Source organism: Lissotriton helveticus, chromosome 8, assembly GCF_964261635.1.
Source record: "Lissotriton helveticus chromosome 8, aLisHel1.1, whole genome shotgun sequence".
Taxonomy (NCBI): Eukaryota; Metazoa; Chordata; class Amphibia; order Caudata; family Salamandridae; genus Lissotriton; species Lissotriton helveticus.
The window spans coordinates 431698359-431713535 of NC_136069.1; the positions used below are offsets into that span (position 1 = coordinate 431698359).

At 43.1% G+C, this 15177-nt stretch overlaps 1 protein-coding gene across 3 annotated transcripts in view; it reads left to right on the plus strand.

Moving 5' to 3' along the window:
• Positions 1–15177, plus strand: part of CCDC122 (coiled-coil domain containing 122) — a 221979-nt gene that overhangs the window by 39898 nt on the left and 166904 nt on the right. The window contains exon 1 of one of the 3 annotated variants that reach the window (XM_078657303.1): positions 8732–8829. The exons of the other annotated variants lie outside the window; for them this stretch is intronic. The gene's annotated coding sequence lies outside the window, so the exon portion shown is untranslated. Of the gene's footprint in view, positions 1–8731; positions 8830–15177 lie in introns of those variants that run through there. 3 annotated transcript variants of the gene reach the window in all.

The window sequence follows — 15177 nt, forward strand, 5'->3', positions numbered from 1 at the left end:
GTATATCACAATTTTGTTACAGGGTCTGTATGTTTCACAGGGGGACTTGGTGCAGAAAAACAAAGTCTCATTTAATAAGCTTCCCCCAATATTCAGTAATTAAAGTTTTCTTCACTCACTAAAACAGAGTTATTTGGTACTGCTGAGGCTGTCTTGTCAATGCGCAGTCAGATTTATACCCTGTCACCCAGTCCAATCCAAGTGTATGTTGTGTGTTTGTGTATGCAACCATTGTAATATTGTACGTTTAATCGAAGTAGAGAGGCCTGTGGGTTCCATTTTGAAAGCCCCTGGCCTGTTCCTGTGCACAGTAAAAGTGTGGTGTTGTTTTCCAAGACAGTAGAAGTGTATCAGCAGAGGTGAGTGAAGTAAGGACAAGAGAAAAGGCTCCTAAAGAAATGTTATTTGATCTTTTTAGGTCTTGCACCTGCGATACAGCGCGAGACTATTGTTGTCGGCTCTGCTTACAAGGAGCTAAGAGGGAGACCAGAGATGGGCACGTGCAGCATGCCGGAATCAGAGCAGGTCGCGCGCGTGAACACGCGCTTCGATTCCGGCATGCTGTTCTCACACACACACACAGACACGCGCGCGCGCGCACACGTGCGCACACACAGACACACACACACACGCGCGCACACATAACGCACTCCCCCCACTCACCGGGCTCTTTCCGCGTGTCCCTCTCTCCCTCCGCAGCGGGTCAGTCTCGGCAGCACAGGAGCGCGGGGTAGGCTCCTGTCTGCTTCCTGTCTTTTTGCAGCCCCGCCCCCGTCCCAACACAGGTTGCCTGGCTTCCTGCCCAAGCCGGGCTGCGGCGGTGGTTCAGCGAGAACGTAAAGTTTACTCAGTGAGTATTTCTAGAGATCGCCACTCACTCGACATATAGAAGAAACACTATATTTATTTATTTGTATTTAGCCATCGCTATGGGCAACCTGATTGCCGTGGATTTATTAGCATTGCTGGGAGTGGGGAGGGAGTCATGTTTAAAGAGATTCAGAAAAGGGGGTGGTGATGAACAGAGTGCCTGAATTAAGCAGACCACTCTTACCCAGTCCAAAGATCAGGGCTTGATCCATCACCGTTTTTTAGCTCACTGCACCATCCCAGCTCAGAACTTGGCTATATGCAAATTAGTCTGTTCCTGTCCCAGTGCATGATGGGAACAGGGCAAACCAAACTACCAAGCCAATTCTTGTACTGGGAAGGAAACAAGCTTCCGGGGACCGGTTTCTGCCATTTCAGGCGTCGTCGGCCCGGCTTGCTTGAATCCTGATGGTGCAATGAGCAAGGGACTCACATCTGAGTATACCCTTCCACGCTTATGGTGGACAAAATGATTCAGAAAAGGGGGTGGTGATGAACAGAGTGCCTGAATTAAGCAGACCACTCTTACCCAGTCCAAAGATCAGGGCTTGATCCATCACCGTTTTTTAGCTCACTGCACCATCCCAGCTCAGAACTTGGCTATATGCAAATTAGTCTGTTCCTGTCCCAGTGCATGATGGGAACAGGGCAAACCAAACTACCAAGCCAATTCTTGTACTGGGAAGGAAACAAGCTTCCGGGGACCGGTTTCTGCCATTTCAGGCGTCGTCGGCCCGGCTTGCTTGAATCCTGATGGTGCAATGAGCAAGGGACTCACATCTGAGTATACCCTTCCACGCTTATGGTGGACAAAATGATTCAGAAAAGGGGGTGGTGATGAACAGAGTGCCTGAATTAAGCAGACCACTCTTACCCAGTCCAAAGATCAGGGCTTGATCCATCACCGTTTTTTAGCTCACTGCACCATCCCAGCTCAGAACTTGGCTATATGCAAATTAGTCTGTTCCTGTCCCAGTGCATGATGGGAACAGGGCAAACCAAACTACCAAGCCAATTCTTGTACTGGGAAGGAAACAAGCTTCCGGGGACCGGTTTCTGCCATTTCAGGCGTCGTCGGCCCGGCTTGCTTGAATCCTGATGGTGCAATGAGCAAGGGACTCACATCTGAGTATACCCTTCCACGCTTATGGTGGACAAAATGATTCAGAAAAGGGGGTGGTGATGAACAGAGTGCCTGAATTAAGCAGACCACTCTTACCCAGTCCAAAGATCAGGGCTTGATCCATCACCGTTTTTTAGCTCACTGCACCATCCCAGCTCAGAACTTGGCTATATGCAAATTAGTCTGTTCCTGTCCCAGTGCATGATGGGAACAGGGCAAACCAAACTACCAAGCCAATTCTTGTACTGGGAAGGAAACAAGCTTCCGGGGACCGGTTTCTGCCATTTCAGGCGTCGTCGGCCCGGCTTGCTTGAATCCTGATGGTGCAATGAGCAAGGGACTCACATCTGAGTATACCCTTCCACGCTTATGGTGGACAAAATGATTCAGAAAAGGGGGTGGTGATGAACAGAGTGCCTGAATTAAGCAGACCACTCTTACCCAGTCCAAAGATCAGGGCTTGATCCATCACCGTTTTTTAGCTCACTGCACCATCCCAGCTCAGAACTTGGCTATATGCAAATTAGTCTGTTCCTGTCCCAGTGCATGATGGGAACAGGGCAAACCAAACTACCAAGCCAATTCTTGTACTGGGAAGGAAACAAGCTTCCGGGGACCGGTTTCTGCCATTTCAGGCGTCGTCGGCCCGGCTTGCTTGAATCCTGATGGTGCAATGAGCAAGGGACTCACATCTGAGTATACCCTTCCACGCTTATGGTGGACAAAATGATTCAGAAAAGGGGGTGGTGATGAACAGAGTGCCTGAATTAAGCAGACCACTCTTACCCAGTCCAAAGATCAGGGCTTGATCCATCACCGTTTTTTAGCTCACTGCACCATCCCAGCTCAGAACTTGGCTATATGCAAATTAGTCTGTTCCTGTCCCAGTGCATGATGGGAACAGGGCAAACCAAACTACCAAGCCAATTCTTGTACTGGGAAGGAAACAAGCTTCCGGGGACCGGTTTCTGCCATTTCAGGCGTCGTCGGCCCGGCTTGCTTGAATCCTGATGGTGCAATGAGCAAGGGACTCACATCTGAGTATACCCTTCCACGCTTATGGTGGACAAAATGATTCAGAAAAGGGGGTGGTGATGAACAGAGTGCCTGAATTAAGCAGACCACTCTTACCCAGTCCAAAGATCAGGGCTTGATCCATCACCGTTTTTTAGCTCACTGCACCATCCCAGCTCAGAACTTGGCTATATGCAAATTAGTCTGTTCCTGTCCCAGTGCATGATGGGAACAGGGCAAACCAAACTACCAAGCCAATTCTTGTACTGGGAAGGAAACAAGCTTCCGGGGACCGGTTTCTGCCATTTCAGGCGTCGTCGGCCCGGCTTGCTTGAATCCTGATGGTGCAATGAGCAAGGGACTCACATCTGAGTATACCCTTCCACGCTTATGGTGGACAAAATGATTCAGAAAAGGGGTTGGTGATGAACAGAGTGCCTGAATTAAGCAGACCACTCTTACCCAGTCCAAAGATCAGGGCTTGATCCATCACGTTTTTTAGCTCACTGCACCATCCCAGCTCAGAACTTGGCTATATGCAAATTAGTCTGTTCCTGTCCCAGTGCATGATGGGAACAGGGCAAACCAAACTACCAAGCCAATTCTTGTACTGGGAAGGAAACAAGCTTCCGGGGACCGGTTTCTGCCATTTCAGGCGTCGTCGGCCCGGCTTGCTTGAATCCTGATGGTGCAATGAGCAAGGGACTCACATCTGAGTATACCCTTCCACGCTTATGGTGGACAAAATGATTCAGAAAAGGGGGTGGTGATGAACAGAGTGCCTGAATTAAGCAGACCACTCTTACCCAGTCCAAAGATCAGGGCTTGATCCATCACCGTTTTTTAGCTCACTGCACCATCCCAGCTCAGAACTTGGCTATATGCAAATTAGTCTGTTCCTGTCCCAGTGCATGATGGGAACAGGGCAAGCCAATTCTTGTACTGGGAAGGAAACAAGCTTCCGGGGACCGGTTTCTGCCATTTCAGGCGTCGTCGGCCCGGCTTGCTTGAATCCTGATGGTGCAATGAGCAAGGGACTCACATCTGAGTATACCCTTCCACGCTTATGGTGGACAAAATGATTCAGAAAAGGGGGTGGTGATGAACAGAGTGCCTGAATTAAGCAGACCACTCTTACCCAGTCCAAAGATCAGGGCTTGATCCATCACCGTTTTTTAGCTCACTGCACCATCCCAGCTCAGAACTTGGCTATATGCAAATTAGTCTGTTCCTGTCCCAGTGCATGATGGGAACAGGGCAAACCAAACTACCAAGCCAATTCTTGTACTGGGAAGGAAACAAGCTTCCGGGGACCGGTTTCTGCCAATTCAGGCGTCGTCGGCCCGGCTTGCTTGAATCCTGATGGTGCAATGAGCAAGGGACTCACATCTGAGTATACCCTTCCACGCTTATGGTGGACAAAATGATTCAGAAAAGGGGGTGGTGATGAACAGAGTGCCTGAATTAAGCAGACCACTCTTACCCAGTCCAAAGATCAGGGCTTGATCCATCACCGTTTTTTAGCTCACTGCACCATCCCAGCTCAGAACTTGGCTATATGCAAATTAGTCTGTTCCTGTCCCACTGCATGATGGGAACAGGGCAAACCAACCTACCAAGCCAATTCTTGTACTGGGAAGGAAACAAGCTTCCGGGGACCGGTTTCTGCCATTTCAGGCGTCGTCGGCCCGGCTTGCTTGAATCCTGATGGTGCAATGAGCAAGGGACAGACTAATTTGCATATAGCCAGGTTCTGAACTGGGATGGTGCAGTGAGCTAAAAAACGGTGATGGATCAAGCCCTGATCTGTTGACTGGGTAGGAGTGTTCTGATTAAGTCAGATACTCTGTCCATCACCACCCCCTTTTTGTAATTATTTTGGCCACCATGAGTGTGGAAGGGTATGCTCAGACATGAGTCCCTTGCTCATTGCACCATCAGGATTCAAGCAAGCCGGGCCGAAGACGGCTGTAATGCCAGAAACCGGTCCCCGGAAGCTTGTTTCCTTTCCAGTGAAGAATTGGCTTGGTAGTTTGGTCTGCCCTGTTCCCATGATGCACTGGGCCAGGGACAGACTAATTTGCATATAGCCAGGTTCTGAACTGGGATGGTGCAGTGAGCTAAAAAACGGTGATGGCTCAAGCCATGTTCTGTTGACTGGGTAGGAGTGTTCTGATTAACTCAGATACTCTGTCCATCACCACCCCCTTTTTGTAATCATGTTTAAAGAGAGGCAAAACCTAGAGTTGGCCCCTGTAGCCTCCTCCCTCAACAATGGTAGTAGCATATTTCTCTGTGCGAATGTTTTATGTCAGTGTTTTCTTGGAAAAATAGTGGCCCACCGAAATCAATTATAAAAAGAGCCAGGAGAAAAAGCCCAGCAGATCCATTTCTGCATTCAAGGTGGCCTCCTAATGCTGTGCACCATTATTTTCACGAATACTTGTTTGGACAGCTAAGAAGGCTCCAGGTGGAGAACACTCCCACCCCAGGCCACACTGAACACGATGAGACACAGACACCAGGACCGCAGGCTCTAAAGCTGCCCCGAGAACCCCCCCTCCCGCCCCCCCTGAATTGTAGCAGTGACAGGATACCGGTTTGTAATTCTAAGTGGGCCCAATGTGAGAAGTCCGCTTTACACAATGTTATTCCATGAACTCAACGCAAACTAGTAACCTTGCCGATGGGTATTAGTCTGGTATTTAACAGATAACATGATGGTCTCTGACTGTTTTGTTATGTTCGATGTTTAAACACTCTTGTTGAATATAAATCTGTTCAAACTGCATTATTCACTACACAGAAGTATGTGTACTTATGAAAATATCATTTTTTTAAATAATACTTATGAAAATGCAATTGTTTTTAATGAATGGGAAACATACATGTGAGGGCTATCTTGCACCCTTTTTTAATGCACAGTTTGTGTGTGTTGCAATGACAGTAATAACACTTTATATATGTAGGTGGTTTCTTTGAATATTTTCTATTGCAGCCCTACAGTTGCTGAAGCCAACAAAATACTGTAGTAAAGGGTTCTACTAACAGTTGTCTAGGAAAGATGAATTAATGTGACATAGTCGTTGATAAATACCAGTCACTCTACCTTCTGAGCCCCACATGGATGGCCTATGCCACGTCATCATAATTTGTTTAATGAAATGCGCTTGTTAACACAAACACCGCAGGTGTTCTCATGAACTCCTTTGATTAACAGTGTGTTTTTCAAGACTAAAATAATTAAAATTGGAAAGGGAATCAGAGTACATACCAAAGCTGTTGGTACAGCTCTGGTCTCTCATTCCAGCACCATCACTTGGATGACACCATCCACCTTCAATATCCTTTCACATTCTTCCATCACCTTTTTATGCTGCTGTACATTGCTGCAGAAGATTACAATTTGTCCTCATAGGAGTCACTTAAAAAATTTTAAATAATTTTTAATAAATTCTAAATTGGTCACAACAGTGAACCATCATTTAATAAATGCAAGGAAAATACAGTATTTACTGCTTTTTATTTTTTTGAAGATTATGTTCTTTTTCAAAACACATACAAAATGGCAACATAAATACTACTTTCTGTACTAATTTCGTTTCTAGTAGTATACAACACCTTTTGTTTTTTAACATGGACAAACAAAATACCATGTAGGGAGGAATTAGTCTCAATACACTTCATTCAGTATGACAACACAAAAGAGTGGTGCAAATGACAACTAGACGGTGTTAGGCGTCGACGTTTCGGGCCCACGTCGGTTTATCAAATCCACAGGACCATCATCAGGACAAGTTGCTCAAATCTATCTACAAATAAATACAAAAATCAATAACACACTCCTTGCATACTAGGTATCGTCTAGTCACCCCAAAGGAAAACAAATCAAAGACATGCACCCTACATGTAACTGAAAAGTGTTCAAACAATAACACCAAAACCATTACCTAACCACCAGTGCACTGTGAAGTTTTAACTTCTTATACAAGGATTTAAAAGTCTTACCAAGGACCTCCAGCCGGAGGTTCTAAGCCCTAAAAGGACAAATACTGTCCCGATATCTAAAAAATAAGGTAAAGCCAACGTCAGGCTTATCATTCAACACAAATCATTCTATATACAATTGAAACACCTAAACTTAATACTCACAAAAACAGCTGCAGTCAGTCAATCGGGTTATTTTATAGAAATATGTATGTTGGCCCTGTACCAATACATGAAAGTGAGTCCAGAGTCACTAACCCTGTTAGATTTACTAAACCTACCCAGCACCCTTCAAATACAAAGGTGGAGTACTCACAGCCAAATCAAATCGGGGGCGTATAATACCTGCAATCGAAACAACTTATTAGCGATTTCAAACCCCGTTATGCGTAATTATCCAACCTCAGCAGTGTGTATCATTTGATCTGTGTTAAATCGAGCCGCGTAGCTCACACTTACTTTGTATGAGACGATGCTTTGTTCGGTTTCCTCTCCTCTCGTTAGTCAGGGAATGCCGGTCCCGGCATTCACTATACTTAACCCCTGGCCTTTCCAGCGTCATGACATCAGACGCACATTTCATATCGCTATTGCAAAAATCGGTCATTCAGTTAAAAAACAAAACTAGTGTACAATGCTGCAGAGCTGATTAATTAAGGAGTGCTACACTGGTAATTAGCTGTCCTCAGAGTGCTTACATCCACCAGGGCCATAGTAGCCTTCTCTCCAGCACTGTTCGCCACAGATGCATTGTTTTGTTGGTAGGCTTCAAGGCGCTATGGTGGGAATCTGCCATCAGTGTGTTAGTACCTCTGTTTTTTTTCCTTTTTGCCGATGCAGAACAGAAGCTGCACAAAGCATCTGTGCTGCATTGAAGGGCAACGCCTACTGGCTTTGCCAATGCCTGTATGCTAAAGCGTCCGCGGGGTGCTGCAATGGACTGTTTCTGAAGGAGATAGGTGAGCGAGACAGCAGGCTTCTGACAATAACAGAGTGGCTTCTCACTCTAAGTGACATAGGGAAATGAAGCACATATGTGCCTTACACTTAGAATCGGGCCCACTGTACAGACAGACTTTGGATTGGGTTGGGATCGAAAATAGGCCAGAGAACCCCAAAAACAAGCATTTGAAATGCAATAGGTCTCGCATTTATGCGAGTTTAAGCTATTGCCATTGTAAATGATAATGCCTTTTATTTATGTTTTATAAACTAAAATAAAAAGCATAGCCATTTAGAATGCCAATAGCTCAAACTTGCGTAACTGCGAGACCTATTGCATTGCAAATGCTTGTTAATTTTGCCAAAGAATAAAAAAATAAACATTAGACTACATTGTATACCTATTGGCAATTCTAAATTGAAATCCCACCCTAAGAATAATCAAGTGCTCCATTATTTATTAACATAGAGCCCACCTAGATACACAAGGTACCCTGGTAGAGGACCCGATGATGAAGCATGTTACTAATAACTCTTGTGGGTGAAAGTCCTTTAGACCATGTAGAAAACATTATTTCCCTTTTTAGAGATTAGTTACAGTCAGAAGTGGCCAGCTGTGGGAGAGACATACATTTGTTATTCCGTCTTCTACTGTCTACGAACCAAAGTTGGGTTTGGGGGTAGGTGATACTGCAGGACCCAAAACTGGGCAGGAAAACACACCTAGTATGTAATTAAAGCGGACCATATTATCTGTCTCTAGGAAATTTGGATGTCATCACTAGAATGTTGAGAATTTGTGACTAATATACACAGAAGAGGACATCAATTTGATTCTTTCAAGACCTTCTATCCTGAGTGGCGTTACCATTGCACAAACTGTCTTACATGGGGTAATTATGACTGAATACTTAATATCTAATGCTGCCACTTGAGAACTTTTGGTTTCTATATGCACACATATTCCTAGACGGCCCGATATTAAACTAAAAAAGTATTGTCAATGATTGTGTGGCACTGCACCAGGGATTGGCTCATTCTGATAATCAAAACAGTAAGAAACTATCTGAACAAAGAAAATTCTGAAGCAGGATAAATGTATAGAAAACTTGCAAGGAAGCCCACTTTTTATTTGTGACCTCTGGTGGAACTACTTGGCTTGTGTAATTACATCATTTTTTAAATCATATAAAATGTAGCCATTGAATTGATAAAGGTATTGCTGTACCAAAAATAAAGGAAGACACTGATTGCAAAATCTCTTTGTTAATTAAAACCTTTACGTATTGGAATAGTTTTTTATTGATTTTGAAAAGCAAGTAGTGAGTCGCAACACATTGGCTAATACTACAATCTATCAATTCATTGAACAAACTTGTATCAGGATTGGAAAACAAAGTATTGGCTAATAATTAGGTGAAGAATGACGGATAATCAGCCCTTCCTTAGGCGCCGATAGAAAAACAGTCTTTAGGTCCCAATAATAATTCATGCTCGACCAATTTAATCTAGCATTGTTTTTGGGGGGGCAATGTTCTACTTGATTTTTTTAAATGTTTCCTTTTAAATGAATGTTGTTGGCCCTTGTTAGTGAAAGTCCACGCATTTCAGCCTCCAATTATGGCCTCCTCAGGACAGTGCGGGACCGGAATCACCCAAGCTCAACTGATTCTTACAAGGATAAGGAGCTTTCTGGAATGGAAACTCCTAATGGCAATTCGAATTCCAAAGTCAATAGTTAACGAATATATCTGTAGAGACCACAGATCGTCACAGGATGTGTCATCCTTTCCAAATGTGGATGGCCAGTGCTGTAAACCACAACTCTCTCTTGTTGGAGCTCTTTCAATATGGTGTGGAAACTATCCGGATTCCACATTGGGTTGCGTCTGCAATCTTCAAACTCTCCATATTGCTTTGTTCTGTAATAGACGCAGCAATCCCTGTGTGTCTTATCACTTCGGACCAAGAAACTATAGGAGGTGTTACCAGTAAAAAATTGTGACTAACGATAGTCAGTTCAAACCAACAATCATCATCACTACTTACAAGAAGAAACTTGAGGAAATATTATGAGATGATAGAATAGAAGGAATTTTTGGCACAATCAAAAATCCAGAAAATCCAAGCGACTTTAAACTGTTCTCTTCTGAAAAGTTATACCTGTACTCCACTCCAGTCCACACAACACCAGGTGAAAAAAGGGACGACAAATGAGGCACCAGGTCCACAATACACAGAAGGGTGGAATAATGGGGAAGAACAACAAGGTAGACATAAGAGGAAAAAACAGGCAAAGGCCATGGGTGCAAACTTTAAACAGTTTTCATAATGACCAAATACCTTTCTTCCAACCCCACCAACCCACCACAACTCCTACAATATTTTAGTTGGGGAATACCTTATAACTAACATTTGACCCAAAGATTCCCTCAAAAGAACAGGCTTACTTTTTTAGGAAGAGGACAGAGAATCAGAGGCAGGAAGAACAAAGACGCACAAGTCCATTGGAAAGACAGATGGGCAAAAATACATAGGAGAAGCACAAATAGAGACACAATGCCACGGACCAGTTCAAACACAACCTAGTAACAAAAGAGCTGACAACAACACAATCTAATGAGGGACTAGCATTTGTCCCTACCCCAACCTTAGAAAAATTCAGACTCCATTAAGAGCTGCCTGATTTCTTCAGAACATTTAGACTCAGTCTTTCTTTGAGATTACGGAGAGCACAATAGACAAAGGATGCAGGATTACAAAATAAGTCGACTGTCTGCCTCCCAATCTCTGCAATCCCTGTTGAGGTCCTAACATTCAAACAGGCAGTATTTAGTAAAGTAGAAGCCATAGAAAAGAACAATATAACATTTTTTCACAGCATTTCAAGAGAGGAGAGAAAAGCACGGGAGGAATTCAGTTCTGACACCGAGCTAGTGATAAAGGGGGGAGGCATGGTATTACAGTCCACCATGGATTACAGAAATGAGTGAATCTGCCTCTTACAAGACAAAAAAACTACAAAGTCATTAACTCAGACCTCACAACTTAAAAGACAGATCAGTGACATGCTGGAGGAAGCTGAGATAGGAGGGTGACTATCTGAAGAGGAGTCTGATTTTCTGACAACTATAGACCCAGTAACATCATATTTTTATACCCTCACCCAAAATGCACAAGGACATAACACCTCCACCCAACCCCATGCTATCAGCAATAGCCTTCGTTTTAGAAATGTTGTCACGTTTCTGTGACTTCTTCCTAAAATGTGCAAAGCAGCCCAACATACTTAAAGCATACTTAGTATCTACTGATGCTTTTGAAGTATACTGATTTAGACCCAGAGGAAAACTTACTTATAGGTCTTGATATAGAAAGACTCTACACAAGCCTGACCAAGAGGAGACACAAGAAGCGGTACAGGAAATTCACTATTCTGGGAACTGGGAATGCTCCACTCCACAACATTTTGTTTTGGACACTGTTTTCAAGTACGAAGGCACCAATGTAGCTTCAAACCCATGGTATTCGGTAGTACGTTAGCTCCAAGCATAGTGGGCCTATATATGCATAACCTTGGAAGAAAGTTCATCTTAAGTGTCTTGAATCCCTTTAGAACCAATGTAATAATTTGGAAAAGGTATATAAATGACATCTTGCTTATTCGGAAAGGTGAAATGGACTCGGCTATCTCCTTCTTCCTCTGGGTAAACAACTGCAATGAACATCTTATGTTCACACATACAGTCAGCAAAGAATCACTAACATTTTTAATTAAGAGGATCTTCCCTGAACAAGAAGTCCTGCTTACGGACATACATCACAAATCTATTGACAAACACAACTTATTGAAATGTGACAGCTTTCACCCTAAACCACTGAGCGAAAATCTCTGTATCAGCAGTTTTTCCTTATAAGAAGAAATTGCAGTAAAATCTCTGATTTTAAAACACACACAGAAACCTCTCTAACACACTAAGGGAACACAGTTACCCAGAATACATTATACAGAAGCCAAAAAGCCAAAAAGAGGCCCAGACAGCAAAATAAGGAAGCACTATTAAAAACAAAACCCAGGGAAAACCATGACCTAAGACTAATCTGTCTCACCACTTGCAATATAGCCCCGAATCAGCTCAAAAAGATTATTCCGAAGAACTGGGGCATACTAAACACAGGATCTCTATTCTTGGAAAAACAATGTTTTCACATAAACAAGCAAGTTTTCTCAGAGATTCCCCAATACATACCAGGGACCAGAAACCAAAGACAAATTCCATACCTAATCCGTGGGATCTTCCTAAGATATTGGGCCAGTATCCATGTATCTGTTGTACCATCTGCCACCTCACAAGCCCTACAAAAAAAACATGAGAACTGGGATTTAAAACACCCTGGACACTGAAAAGACATACAAATTGCAATTCAACACAGGTAATCTATATGGTTACCTTTCCATGTGGCCTTAGATATATAGGAATGACCTGCAGGAAAATCACGATCTGCATAGGTGAACATTGCAGCATTATACGGAGCTAGGGAAACACCACCAAAATGGCCAACCATTACATAATGATGGAACACACAATGGACAACGTGAAATGGGTTGTGATTGAACAACTAGATAGCAACAGCAGACACTCTAAAAATAGGACTATTTTAAAAAGAACAGCGCTGGATATACAGGCCGGCTACTCGCAAGGGAGGACTAAATGATGACATCCCTTGGGTAACATATATGAACGGACACCCCTATTCTCATACTCTCAGGCTACATAGAATTATTGATCTCCTTCGATTTATACACAACAGGTATTATATAGATTACCAACATTAAGAACATCTTCTATAATTTTAGCCTTTCCTACAAGGCATTGACAATTAATTTATGGGATTGGAAGAAGGTTTTCTGGAAGATAGGGCTACACGAAACATTCAGGCCTATTTCTAACGTATTGATGCTGAGAGGCTGCAGATAAGTGTCAAGCAAGGGTACACACGCAATTTATGTGCATGTTTTTTGATGCCTCACGTTACCCGCAAGATGCTAAAGTAGCATTGGGACACACACGGGGCAAGATGCAGACCCTAGAAAACGCAACCAGGTCCCACGTGAGCGTTCACTCTTGACAAAGTAGGTGATGGAGGAAAGTAGGCTCACAATAACTAGTTAGACCGTATGAGAATGGCTTAAAATTGACATTAAACATTTGTAATTTGCAATACTTTTACGGCAGAGTGTGACTACAGAGTTCGCCTACTTCTAAGGCACTGTTGGGCTTGGACAAACGCACTGAGAAAGTCTTTGTTGACATAGTACAACTGCATGTGTTGCACTCTGATTTTCTGTATGTTGTCATGGATAAAAAAAATGCAAAATTGCAAGTCTTTTTAAAGCATGCAAAGTATGGTATTAACCACAGAAAAATGCATGTGAACCATTATGAATTCACCATATAGTTGTGTGTTGTGCCCACTAAGATTGTTCACAAATAAACATGTACAATGGAGTAAAGTTGGAACTCATTCTCTCTTTCTGATTTAAACTTTACCTGCTTATGAAAGTTGGGAGTATTGTGTGAAAGCAATGCGTGCAAGGATGAATGAAGTTTGATTAAGTTCAAATTAACAATAGCCATTGAGGGCAGAAATAGTGCAGTATCTAGAGACTTTACGGTAAAAGTTACAGTAGACATTTGGCTGTTTAATACCTGTTGGTCTTGAATAAAGCCACCTGACCATGGAGATGATGATATATGGCTGAAACATGTGGACCTTTTTGATGTTGGTGCTCATTGAAACTCCTTATGTATCAAAGCGTAGAGGGCTTCATCAGGACCGATGCAAAGCAGCAAACCGTAGACTTCGAGGCCTTCCTGGGCATTCAGACTTTGCTTATTCAAATCTTTTCCACCTTTGTCAACGATCATGCCCTGCTTTTCAACAGCCTACCTTTGTCTATCCATGCTTCAGACCCTGCTTGCAGCTTGTGTCGCCTTTGACTAGTTGATAACCACTTTTTTCCAGATACATTTTTAAGTCAGAAGATCAACTTTCCACAGGAATGAACTTATGTCCTGTATACAGCACGTCCTCCATCACAGTGGGCCATAACTTTGGACTTGGCCTAGTTTGGTGCGATCTGATAACCGTGTCTGAGAGCGCTTGGTTATTTTTGGTGCTATTTTTACTTCAGACTTATATGTCTGGTTCTACTTATTGGATTATAATCATTTGTGTATCATTTTATTTTCTCTGTTTTTCTACATTGGAGTGTGATGTTTCTGGTGGTGTGTTTTCACTTTAATACTGTTTGCGTACTGCATAAATAGTTTACACATTACCTCTAAGTTAAGTCTGACTGTTTTTGTGCCAAGCTACTAGATGGTTAAGCACGGGTTTATTTAGTGACTTTTGTGGTTCACTCAACAAGGATTGTGATTATTATTTAAAGCAAGTTCTCACCCCTTCATCTAATACCCCAATTTCCTACAGTACACTTCTGTCACACTGAGTGAGCAACGAATGCATTTAAGCTTTTTTAAAATGGTCATGTTGCTTCATTGTGCCCGACCTTTGATGTCCGGCTAGTGCACTGGTCGTTATTTCGTGACTGCTGTCACGCTTACTGTCCCTGGAGAGTTTGTGTCAGAGTCCAGCCCTCTTGGACGACTCTTGCGTTCGCAGACTGAGTGCTTCTTGAAGCCTATAGACCAACGCCTCCCCGACACTGAAGCCCTTTCCTTCCCATCAACCAATGTACAGGAGAAGAGGCATTGGTGTTTAGTTTGTTGTAGAAGTGAATGCATGCATGGAGGGGGATATCACCTACTGAGGGATACAGGGTGAAAAGCAGCTCTGCTGAGAAGTGCCACTAAGATCGCATTTGCATTGTAGTGTCTGTGGTGTAACATTATCATTATAGCTATCCTTTCGAGTGGTGGCAGTAAAATGTGGCTAGCAATGTGTTTATTTCAAGCACATATATAGATTGTAAATGTTACAAATAGAAGTCACAATCCTTAACATAAAATGATCCCCTAGACAGAAGCCATACATTAAAAAACAATAAGTGTTTGGTATGATAATAAACTGGGAATATGTTAAACTGATGCACACTTTAAATGTAATTATATTCAATTTAGCCACCTTGGAATCATAAATGTCTCCGTTTGTTTTACTCATGACTGCCTGGCCACCGTCCATCTCAGCACAAGTGTTTACGGCACTGGGGCAACTTG